Raw genomic sequence first — 10,242 nt, 5'->3', positions numbered from 1 at the left:
ATGGGGTAATTGTAGCATTCGTCCCTAAGTGTTGGTCATACATATTCACTTTTCATTCTAAGTTATCATTGACGTTGCGCTTTTCGTCCCTTTACTAATAAAACATTAGGGACGAAATTTGCAATTTTAGTATAACTCAGGGACGAAAAGTGCAACACCAGTCATAACTTAGGGACGAAAAGTAAGCATAACCAACACTTAAGGACGAATTCTACAATTACATTATAACTTAGGGACGAAAAATACAATTTTCTCTTATTATTATTACTAGTCTTTTCTATGCGCGATGCGCATAAACATATGCCCAATATTTAGAATTTTTAAAAAATAGCTAACAAATTCCTACTAATTAAAATTATATAAAATCAAATTTATTTATTATAATATCCAATATATAATGTCTACAAATATTATTATCATTAAAGAATATAATAAAATATATGGTGGATGCATGTGCATGGTAACAATAATGGAAAAGATAACAGAAGTTATAACGCTAGATGTATTTTTGTCCAAAAAATTATATAGTACAACTCTAAACGCACCATGTACAAAACGATTAGCATTAAAAACATGGACATAAATGAGGGATATAACTTTGATTGAGACTTATTATTATTATTATTATTATTATTATTATTATTATTATTATTTAATCTATATATATATATATATTAAAGCAAAATGAAATAGGAGAAAAAAATTCCTCCAAATGAGATTAGCAATATGAATACATTTATTGTGTTGGCATTGATTGGTAAAGGTTTATATTTAATATAATTTCTGTATATATATTCATTTAAACCTCAATTATAATTAATTTGACTCCACATATATAAAAATGAGAAAAATTAGATATAAAATAAACATAGTTCTAACATAAATAAGCTTTTTCAAATGAATAAGTTTTTGGTGAAGATTTTCGACAAATATTACCTGTTATTTTATTTACAAATTTTATTTAAATACGTTAACTATGTAATTAAATTAGTTATTTCAAATTCACATTCAAATAATAATACAAGTAACAATGAACTTTAAAATCAACATAATAATAATAATACAATTAAACTTTTAAAAATATTAAATATTATATTGTATAGTTATATTTACATTTTTAATAAAACTAATTATGCTTAGTATCATAACATTACAACAATACCTATAAATTTTTATCCGTGTATCGCACGAGGCAAATACTAGTCTAAAAGAATATTTAAATAAAACATAGGGGTTTTTTGATAAATAGTTGTTAGCTTATTAGGTTAATGGGTTTGACTGATTGATAGCATTAACTGATTGTAGAAAGATGTTTGGTAAATTAGTTGTTAGTTGATAGTTGATTATATGCAAAATGAATTTTTTTAAATGTTGATCGAAAAAGCTACTTTGACCAGCTTTTTGAATTTTAACGTTTTGAAACAATAAACTGTTACAAAAAGCTAATTAATCAAACACTTATATTTGATATTTAACCAAGTCAAACAGCTAACAGTGGTCAAATAAATCAAAATTAGTTGATAAGCTAATTATGTTACCAAATAGGACCTTAATCTATTTTTGGTACCATATTTTAAACACGGCTATTTTCCTATATTAGTGAAGTGTAAATAATAATAATAATAATAATAATAATAATAATAATAATAATTATTATTATTATTATTATTATTATTATTATTATTATTATTATTATTATTATTATTATTATTATTATTATTATTATTATTATTTGAAAACATTATTATTATTTAGTTTTGATATTTCAATATTTTTTATCCATAGACCTCCTAAGATTATTTTAGGGGTCAACCTCCCCTGAGAATAATTTTGATTAAGATATATTTTTAGAGAAAATTTCAATTTTGGTCATATGACTATAGGGGTCTTGTTAATTTCAGTCCTTGACATTTAAAAGTGTCAATTTAGTACTTTAACTATGCAATTTTTGTCAATTTTGGTCACTCCGGCCAAATTACCGACCAAATTTTGCCGGAAAATTTTAATTGTCAAAATAATGAGGGTATTTTAATCATTTCACGTCTCTTTTCTTCTTCCCAGGCGAGTCCATCCCTTCCTCTCTCGTTTCCGGTGAATGCAATGAACTAAGATGATGGAGAAAGGAGGATTGATGATATTAAAGATAGGGTTTAGAGGGAGAAAGAACGCCGGAAACGGGAGAGAAAGAGATGGACTCGCCGAAGAGGAAGAAAAGAAGTGTGAAACGACCAAAATACCCTCATTATTTTAACTATTAACATTTTTCGGCGAAATTTGACCGATAATTTGGCCGGAGTGACTAAAATTGACAAAAATTACATAATTAAGGTACTAAATTGACACTTTTGAAAGTCAATGACTGAAATTAACAAGACCCCTATAGTCATATGACCAAAATTGAAATTTCCTCTATATTTTTATTACGTATAAAAATTATTTTATCCATTTTATGTCTAAAAAACTAATATCAGTGACAACAATTTACTTATGTACTTTATTGTTTAAAATAGTATAAACTATAAACTCTCACAAAATATCAAATTGTGGCCCCTTGCTGGCCGGCACAGTGCGATATCCGTATTAAATGCATCGATCTAACTTGTACTGCTAGCTACCTATTTTCATTTATATACATTTTTATTTATGTTATTTCAGCTATCTATGATTGTACATGTGTTATATCCCCAATTATTATCATCGTAACACACCCAACCAACTTAGTCATGATATTAACTTGGTAATCATAAATTTACAAATTTAACTCTTAATGGGAGTTGATTATTGGCTTTTTTGTTTGACTCGACAACTATAAGCTTTTATAATTATTGTAAATTTTTGCCCGCATGGGTAGCTCAACTGGTCATAGAGGTGAAACTTTGGAAGAATGACCAGGGATCGAGTCTCACCAGCGACAGTGTGGGAGCAACCTCTCAAAGTGAGGGAGGATTCTTGTGTGCAGTGAGCACTGGTCTAGCCTCTATGGTTCATGTTCAGTTGAGTCACCATGATTTACATCCTCCCAAATGCTCTTTCGGGCCGGGGTGTGGAGGACATCTTCCCAAATGCTCTTTTGGGCCGGGGTTGGGGGTTGAGCCTTTTGGAAGAATTATTGTAAATTTTTAATTTTGCAATATTTATAAAATTGACTCCACCCATATTTTCATTATTTATTTCACCACTCAACTATTAATTTACCCAAAAGAATGGATCATATCATTCTTCGCTTTTTACTTTGTAACATGTTATCATTTGAACCATCCCATATATATATATATATATATATATATATATATATATATATATATATATATATATATATAGGTCCCGTTCATTTGAGAACATCTCTTAAGTGAGAACATGCGGACTTCATCAGTAATGCACGGTAAGTTCTTCATGAATGCGCAATAACTACAACTTCATGACTACTACATGAATGCACTACATCTACTACATGAATACACTGAAACTATTACATGAATGCGCGATATTTACTACAAGAATGCACGGTGCATTCATATAGTAGTCACAAAACTCTAGTAGTTATTATGCAATCATGAAGAACTTATCGTGTATTATTGAAGAAGCCTGCATGTTCTCACATTAAGATATATTCTGACCTGAATATATATATATATATATATATATATATATATATATATAGAGAGAGAGAGAGAGAGAGAGAGAGATTCAAATGCGGTTGGTGCGCCCTATTCACTTTTCATATTTGCAACATTATATTAAAAGCTCCTGACGCCTGAGTATTTATGGTTGGTTAAAATTGAATGCTGAACACATGTACTAATAAATAAATAGTGTAACCTATTTTGTTCGCTCTAACGATAGCATGAAAAGATTGCACAACTAATGACGGGTAGCTAATCTAGGTAGCGGCGGACCTAGGATTCTACTTGAGTGGGGGCAAAGACGCGAAGTTAAAATGAATTCATAAATGTCCATGAAAAAATATTAAACACCAATAAGATTTTTCAAATACAAAATACATTATAAATTGCAATACAATGTTTGTGATGAGTTACGGGGTGGTACTCCTCTACGCTCTCTCATATTTTTAAATTGTTGTAGAATTGTTTCATATGAAACTTGATCAAAAATATCTCTTTCAACATATGAAACTAAGTAATCATTTAATACATCATCATTCATCCGATTGCGTAAAGATGTTCATAGCAGAAAATACTCTTTTCACACTAGTAGTTGCAACCGGTAGAAATAAAGACAACTTTAGAAGCAAATACACCAACGTATAGTCCAAATGTCTTCCCGTTTCCACCATTTTTTTTTTGTTAATTCTCAATACCAACCAATTCAAAGAAAGCAGGATCAGAAATTACATCTACAAAATAAGTCTGAAGTTGGTTATCTAGTAATTCAAGTTCAATCTCAAAAAAATCAATCGGATAGAATTGTGCAAGTCGAACTAATTTATGCTTATCAAACCTAGCAAATAAATTTCTTGGATCAAAACATATTGTTAGAAAAACATCATACTAGTGCAGCAGAAGCATCAATCACTTTTTCTAGATTCTACATTTAAAAGGGAATTTGAATGTTCTTACCCTTGAAGCGTGCTTTGGCATAATTAAACACTTGAACCGTCCAATTGTACAGCCTCTAGTCCGTCCATCAGCCAGACACGCGAGAACTTACAAAGATTTTATGTGAAAACTGTTTTTCTTTCTTGGACTGAAATCTCTTTCACTTCTACTCTCTAAGAAAAAGGGGTAAAGCTATTTATTTAGCCTGGTTTTGGCCCACAGGTGCTAGCCTTTAAAAACTCAAAACTACCCAATATTGAATTAATTCATTAATTAGCTATTAATGTATTAATTAAATATCGATAACTCACTTTCAAAAAATATCGATTAGTCCTTATCGATTTCTTTTAAAGTTCTCAATATTACCACAAACCATTAAGGTGTGACTTTTTCGGTTCATAGTCAAACTAACAACAAGTAAAATTTAATAACTCATTTTTAAATAACTCATAAGTCATGAGTGACACCTAACAGTATGTCATGACTATCTAGTTGACAATGAAATATATTTTTATATATTATAATGAAGCTTTTCGTTACAAATATTATGCAACATTCCTTCCACACAACACTTGTTCCGAACCAGGTAAAGGATATGGTCAAACCTATAAACCTTGTTTAAAATGTCTATTCAATATTCTTAACCTAAAGTCCGACATTATTATACTCGCCAGAGATTCTCGTTGTAAGATTATTGAATAGACTAGAACAACCTTGTTAAACCCAAGGCGGTGGATCATCTATTGAATGCACACATGTCTCCATACAATACTGAACTAGGCCACCAAGTACACTTATAGCCCCATAAAGGAACAAAAGACACGTATTGACAAACACTATTCCACCATATGTATGAAACACCTATGTCGTCTCAAGTCAAATGATTATTGCATACTTGTAACATATAACATACAGATGACATGTAGGTAAACATCATGTGATACGTTGTAAGCAATCATTGTTCAATGACTTGTTCTCTAACAATCATCCACATATGAGCATCAAAACCATTCACCAAGTGTGGGGAAGTATGAACTAAATGAGGAGACTTTGGCATGGGGAGTCATCATCAAATAGATAAGTCAATTCTACTTTTAATTCATTCCAATTCCATTTAGTGAAATTTTACCTTTGTGATTGTTTACTTTGATATCTTGTGATTGTTATGGACTACTTGTTTGATCTTGAATTTATCTCTATTTCTACTTTGATCATGCTTTAATAGTCCTCTTTGGAGAGAAATATCAGTGTAAATTATGTTTATGGAGATGTGACTTTGAATTGATTGATTAGAAGTTATGAGACTTAGCTTGGATGATGTTGATCAACATGACCTTTGAGTGAAGGGGTTGGTTAATCTTACTTCACCTTTGAGAAAAGGGGAGTATGAGATGTCAAGAGCAATGTGTTTGATGAAATGTGTCGTAGACACTCATGAGTTATCAGAATGTTCTTGTGTGCTCTAAGAGTGTGGAATGACCTTGAGAAAGGTCTCCTCCTAGTTAAATAGCGAGCATCCATTATCAAGTCAATTGAATTTCACTCTTGAGTCTTGATCCTGATTTGGTTACGTTGCCTAAACTTAATCCAAGTCCCTATTCACTCTTTAGTCTTGATCGTTAATTGTTTTGTTATTTGCATCATCTCATCTTTGTTGAGGGCTAGATTTCCATAAGAAAATTGTGTACATTGTGCTTGAGATATATAAGCTCTACATCTATCATCATTCCTTTGAAACGACAATACTCACCTTGTAAAAGTACTCTTTATCAATTGGTGTTGTTGCCGGGGATTGGTAATGGTGTTTGAGCTTTTGTTATTTTCTTAACATAAGGGAAATATTTTCTAGGAAAGCCTACCCATTTCTTTGCTTGTTTTTATTTTTGCATTTGATGTTTTGTATTGTCTAACTTGGTTTCTTGCTTGTTTTGCATGCTATCCATTCACAATCACAATATCAACAAGAGAAGCAATATGGAGACCAATGAGGACATTCATCACAAGGAGGATATTAGAATTCTTGATCCTATGGGACTAGTCAATATTATGGCTATGGAGATTACATGCCACAACAAGGATGAGGCTACATCCAATAATCCTTACACAACTCAAATCGCACCTCCTAAAAGTCCTTATGAGTTTCTTTTCCACAAGTATGGAAAAGATTTTTCTCATCCTAATCACTAAAACCACTACAATCTTACCAATATTCTTCTGACTATTCCCAAGATCCTTACTACAATTCATATCATCAACACCACCAAAATGCTCAATAACCTTCATATGATCAATATCCTCATGCCCAACAAGCATCTCCATACTCTACCTACCCTTTGCACCTCCCAAATTCACCACCAACACCCAAGAAAAAATCTATACTCAATTATTACAATACACTTAACCAAATGTATGAAGAAGTCCTTCACTCCAAGTCCACACACCCATATTTCCAAGGATTCAATACCCTCGATATTCTCAAAGACTACAATCCAGTCCAACACCCTTACCCGTCACAAAATTTCTCTCCAAATTCATATCCCTTACCCACTCGATACACACCATAATCCCAAGACACTCAATCCCCATATGAGCATCATAATCATTCACCAAGTATGGGGAAGTATGACCTGAATGAGGAGACTTTGGATGGGCTAGACATTGGGGAGTCACCATATTATGGAATTGAAGATGATGGTCACATTAGACCAAGTGAGGAAGAAAATATCAACAACCAATCGAAACTCAACCCATAACATTACACACATACCATGCATGGAGGAATTTTTTATTATGTGGATGGTTGATAATGATACCTGTCACAAAGCCAAGGAAACCAAGTTGAAGAATATGGAGATGCAATTAGAGCAATTGCAAATAACCTTGACCGAAAGAGCCTCTGATGCACTCCCAAGCACGATCAAGAACAATTTGAAAGAGGGGTGCAAGTGGGGAAGTATGGAAATGATGAGGATGTTTGGGTGATCGATATGCCCGACTTTGTGGATAATGAGGAGCAAGAGGGGTGTGATGAGAAACTTAAGGAAGTGAATGATGAAGGGGCAAAAGGGCATGATAAAGAGGGAAAATGGGAGAGTGAACAAGAAGAAGAATTTGAACAAGGGGAGCTGAGAGTGGGGAATGAGAACTTGAAAAAGAAGTGGTTGAAAAAGAAGAGGAAGTTGAAGAAGAAAAGATATGAGAAGATGATGGTGGTAAGGAAAAGACATGGAATGAGAGTATTGAGGAAGAAATAGAAGAAAAGAATGAAGAGAGTGTGAAGCATAATGTTGACAAGGGAAATGATGAAGTTAGAATTACCTAGTTGGTGTGAATGAGAAAACACATTGTCAACTTGGGAGATTGATAACAAAAGTGATGAAAAGGGTGGTGTGTTACTTGATGTAGGTGAGTGTGAAATGCTTGAAGTTAGGAAGAAAGAGTTGAGCTTAAAGGAGGGATACCAATGAGATATTTTTAATAATATATTTTGTAACATTGATTTTATTGGCAAGTTCTTGGTCCAAGAAGAGTGAAGGATAAGGGTCTTGTTCAGCTTAAAGGAGGGATATCAATGAGATATTTTTAATAATATATTTTGTAACATTAATTTTATTGGTAAGGTTTTGGCCCATGAAGAGTGAAGGAAGAGGGGTCTTATTGGGCTTAATGGAGGGAAGGAGGTAACGGGGCCCAAAAGGTGAAGGGGGCAAATTATGATGTGCATCCGTATGCACCATGCATTGTGCATACGGATGCAAAATGACGTTGTTTTGCATCAAAACGCACGTCCTACTTAAAAAAAAAAAAACAAAAAAAAAAAAACCAGTTTCGATTCCCAGCAACAACATTATGTTGTTCATTTTTTAGTTCATTCATTCTGAATTTTTAGTTATGAAATTATGGATGTGTAGGTATGTAATTCTGGATTTATAGTTATGAAATTATGGATGAGTAATTATGCATGGTGTAGTTATGCAATTCTGAATTTTATAGTTATGAAGTTATGGATGTATAGTTATGCAATTCTGGATGTATAGTTATGAAGTTATGGATGTGTAGTTATGTAATTCTGGACGTATAGTTATGAAATTATGGGTGTGTAGTTATGTAGTTCTGGATGTATAGTTATGAAATTATGGGTGTGTAGTTATGCAATTCTGAATTATTATTTTTTTTTTAAAGTTAGACGTCAAAACGACGTCGTTTTTGCATCCGTATGCACCATGCACGGTGCATACGGATGCACATCATAAAGATTGGTGAATGGGTGAAGGAAGGCATGGCGCCACAAGTCAAGGGAGTGAAAAAGACATGTTAGCTCACAGAAAGTGGGTCATAATCCTCGAAATCCTTGTGCCGGGATAGGTAAAGATAGGTGCAACCATACATATGTTAAAGGTTAGGGGGTGTAGCAAACTGAGTTCGAACCTGCAACCTATGAGATGGCAATACTAGCCCCAACCTACGAAGCTAATTAACATCTTATTTACAAAGGCATTGCAAAATATATATACTCAATTGAAGGGCTGTTGGCAGCAAAGTATGGAGGTCATGACCAGCTACATGCTAGTCAGCGCTTGGCTAGCGGGGAGGCTCCCTAGGTTCCCCGGGGCGTGGCTAGCGGGGCCGAGCACCCCCACCCCTCTTCCACCACACCAGTGGCACCCCCATTGGCGGGAGTGGTGGAAAAGGTACAGTGAGGTGGTGGTAGAGAAGGAGGGGTGGAGTTGTGAAGGCATGGACATGGTGGTGATGGTGAAGAGTGAATACGCATCATACACTTGGCAAGCATGGGAGGGGGTCTTGACGGCCCTCCTGGCCTCATTTTGACATCGCCTATCTTATCATTACAACACTCCTGGTCCAGTGGTGCATGGTCTTGACTTCTAACAAGAATACCAAGATTTGATTCCTAGCAACTACAATATTGTTTCTAGTCCATTACTTGGGCTATAACATTATTTATTTATTATAAACCATAATCAATGATACAATCATTAACTTATAGTATTATAATAATGAACTATGGTCCATAATGTGAATCATGGTTTATGATACAATTTGCCATAACTATTTTGGATGGATTGGTTGGGCCTTTGGGTATACGTTTTTGCACACTATACGTTTATCATTTGTACAAGAAGCTATTCAGTTAAGTTACATCTCAAAGTTAAGCAATAGCTATATCATGAATCACAATGGTATCCTAAACCAATACCTTAATCATTGAACCACAAGTGTTTCTTAAACGATACAATGAATCACAATGGTATCGTATCGTGAACTCAAGCCATTCTTAATGTTTCTCTTTAAATATTTTGGGTCACTACAGTTCATAAAGTTTAAGTACATAAAAACAGTCACTACACTATTATAAGTTCATAAATTTCATAAAGCATCTATTATATGTTCATAAAATCACTATTGCAAATTCATAAAGTTATCATTATATGTTGACAAAATCATCTTCATAAAGTCATTATTGTAGACTCATAAAATTACTACTTTATGCAAATTCATAAAGTCTATATGTATTTAAAATATATAAGTAACAATTGATTATTTGAACCTCCAATATTATTTTAAGTGAAAATCGTAATTTATACCCCTTCATAATAAGTCAATTATTAATGTCACCCCTGAATTATTAGTGGTATAAATATTACCCCTCACTTTTCAAAACAAT

This window comes from Ipomoea nil, unplaced genomic scaffold, assembly GCF_001879475.1.
Source record: "Ipomoea nil cultivar Tokyo-kokei standard unplaced genomic scaffold, Asagao_1.1 scaffold1125, whole genome shotgun sequence".
NCBI lineage: Eukaryota > Viridiplantae > Streptophyta > Magnoliopsida > Solanales > Convolvulaceae > Ipomoea > Ipomoea nil.
The sequence above is the reverse complement of the archived record's forward strand: the minus strand, read 5'-3'. Positions refer to the sequence as shown.